The sequence below is a fragment of the Trypanosoma equiperdum genome, assembly GCF_001457755.1.
Source record: "Trypanosoma equiperdum strain OVI genome assembly, contig: ctg_1527, whole genome shotgun sequence".
Taxonomy (NCBI): Eukaryota; Euglenozoa; class Kinetoplastea; order Trypanosomatida; family Trypanosomatidae; genus Trypanosoma; species Trypanosoma equiperdum.
This window is the reverse complement of record NW_027123535.1, coordinates 2850-6228: the sequence shown is the minus strand read 5'-3', so window position 1 is coordinate 6228 and position 3379 is coordinate 2850.

The window sequence follows — 3379 nt, the reverse complement described above, 5'->3', positions numbered from 1 at the left end:
ATGCTTCTCCATAAATTTGCATGATGGATATTTCGTGTTCCGGCTCTTCTGCCTCCGCTACGATGTGATTCGCCAAATATTCTGTATACTTGGCCTCTGTACAGAGGTTTGTCACTTTGTCCGAGGAAGGTTCTGTGATTGTTTGCGCCTTGCCACACCTCATCAGCGTCATGAATAAAACGGGCACGGCTGCTGCAACAGCTTTGTGCAACACTTCTTTGGTAGTGCGTTGAACTTGCATCGGCTCCTCTCCCTCCGTGTAATGTGTTTCGCTGTCTTTGTGTCTTTAACTTCTTTGTTGATGATGATTGGAACTTGGCTTTTTATTTATAGGTATGTCATTGATGAAATTTGTGGCCCCGCAGCAGACTGCGGTTGTCCTAACAATAAAACTAACAACTTAACGAAATATGTCTTAATGCACCAGTCCCTAAGGAGATGCTATGTTCACGGGACGCCAGCAACGTTTGTAATATTCAAGGAGCCGAGAAATGAATGCGACGCTAGCGTTGGCATATCTTAACGATATTTGTGTCGTAGTTTTAAGTGACATTATCGTGGCACAACATGAGAGGCCCTGGCCCTTCCGAATGCTACGTTGCATGTCACCCTTAGCCCCCGCATAAAAGAGCTGGCGGTTTCTCTCATTCATAATTTTTTTCTTGCACGCTGTCATGTTGTTTCCCCACCAGTGTTAGTGGAATGCCGTCAATTATTCACCCCGGGACATGGTTGTATGCAAATATATAGTGTCACAACGTGATCGTTTTGAAATTAATTTATTCCATTTTACACAAATATAACCTTAGCATCCAATTAAACCATAACTGCTAGGTGTCATATAAGTGGCAATAGAAAAAAAAACTCATTTCTCAACGATTTAGTCTAAAAACATTTCCCTTCAAAAACGAAAATGAGGGTGAATATTAAACTTTTAATCCAATAGAAATAATTCAAACACGTAAATTGTCACTCTGGATGGTTGTGTTTTTCATATGTTCAACTTGTTAAAAGGTCAGTTTCATCGTAGAAACCCACGTTCGTCCTCACCGAAATTTTGTTTTTTCGACGAGTTTCTCACTTTCTCGGAGTTTGATTCTTGAGCTCAAACCATGCGACGAGTAAAAGAAAATAGGGGATGAAAGAGATGAAGGCAAATCTTAAAGAGCTCGATTACAGTGCAATAGTTTCACGAATTCTCAAAAAAAAAAATTTAAAACCTTAGCATATTTTCTATCCAAATTCTGATAGTTTATAAAATGGATGATGGAAACATTTTAGCATAATGGTGAAGTGAATGCACTCAGTACATGAGCCACGGTGGATTGGTAACCCAACTTTGTTGGAAAGGCGTCTCTGCTTCTCTCCCTGATGTTGGCGATGGGAATTTGGTTGAGTTGCGTTCCTCCATCGACACACTTTTTGCTCAGGTCCGTTAGCTGGTCGCCGCCGGCGAAACAAGAGAAACTATAATTGCCGCACAGTGATTGCAAGTCCCTTTGTACTCGGCTTCTAGTGCCTGAGATAATGCCAATAGCTCCCTAAGACATATCCACTTTACAAGAATTTCTCATCCCCTTGGCATCTCTTATGTTTACCTTGTTTGAGCATGCAGTTTGTGACGGCCTTTGCCGTACCTCGTCGCCTTGCTGCCTGGTTCCATTAGTGCGCCATAAGGTACAGCATGCTTTCTGAACTTTAATGGTACGTTAGACGAGTCCTTGTGAGTTACGCTTTGCAGTTGGTTGAGGCATGCCAGTTCACTTTGCCCACTTTGTTATTCGTTGTGTTATTTGAACTCTAGGCTTCCTGTTTCCTCGGGCAGTTGTTGCGTCTCATGTAAGTTTGTTAGTCCATCAAGATAAACCTCGTATTCTTTGATGTTATCATTCAGAGACTTCTTTATCTGGGTAGGCTGGTTTAGTTGTGATCACTTCTTCATATGTGTTTGCGTTATATTCGCCGCTTGCTTCTTCTGGTTGGCTTTCCACCTCACAGTGAGCCAACGATTCCAACTAAAGTAGTATCGGCAGGACAGCCACCATCTCCAGGTGGCTGATACTTTTGATTTTTAAACCCTTCAGTGCACCTTGCACGTTTGGAAGTAACGGAGCTTCAGAATATGTCTTATCAATATGGTTATACGTCTAAAGTTTGAAGTTTTGTCTACAAGGCATATCCTTCTGTTGTTGCTAGGCTATTTGGCTTAGTTTTGATAAGCCGTTAATTTGTTATTATTATTATTTTTTTTTCCTTTGGTAGTGCAAAGTTTGATGTCACTACGTGTCGTGTATTTGCAAAACATTCTAATCTAACGTACTCCCCAAATTATTTTGCTTTACCGTCGCTTCTAAAGCTGAGTCATACTACAGCCTACCGCTTAACATTTTTTTTTTGCATCGTTCTGCCCCTTCTGCATTAAATTGATGGCACTCCAACACCCACGCCTTCACAGTAGTCTTACATCTGATATTTCTACAGTGACTTCCATAATTTTGATTTTGATCTTCAATAATCGATGATATTCCTCTGTGGCGTCTAAAATTTATTTGAAGTATGAAATGGGTGCTACAGCATGCGATCGATTTAGGAAATGACGAAGGAAACGGCACATCTTTCGTCAGATTTCGAAAATAGTCTCTTAAATAACCACAGCTCGCTCACCGCGGTTGTTAAATACCTTCAAGATTGACGAAGCTTATCCGGTACATACGCGGCAAACAAAAGGCTTATATAGATAAGAAATTACCTTCAAAAACAACGTCCCCTACCCTCAGTCTCTCCAAAACTGTTTCTTCCGCACTCGCATCCCGCCTCTAGGACTGCCTCAAACGAAGTAACTTGTCTGGTACACCATACTCGCGAGAATATAACTCAACAGAACTCCACACGTTCAGCTTCTTCAACGTCGCCAAAATATGCAACCATTCTAAACGGAACAAACACATGACCAGGCAGGCCTAACACCCGCACTTCTCCAAAAATCGGTAAGCACCGCAAAGAACAAAGCAATTTTTTTCATTTGATTTTCTCTCGCGCAACCGTCAGGACCACGCAGTCGGTCTGCCCGAGTGTAAGGAGGAAATGCACTTCCGCACACCATGCCACAACGAAATTGTAGTGTGTGACTCAACGCTGGAGACCTGCGTGTTTCTACCCACTAAAACCCTCAGTTTTCTTTTTTTGAAGAATTGATACCCACGGCTGGGTGACCGTATGTGCGTGTGTCTAGGGGGGCGGTCACCATTTGGCGCCCGTTCGATTCCCCCCACGTTGCGCTTGAACCACGTTTACCATATCAATCTGCCTCCCCGGACGGAAGTTGAGTCAGGGATTTTGGTTCCTCCACCTGGGCAGGGTGCTTAACCGTGGAAAACAT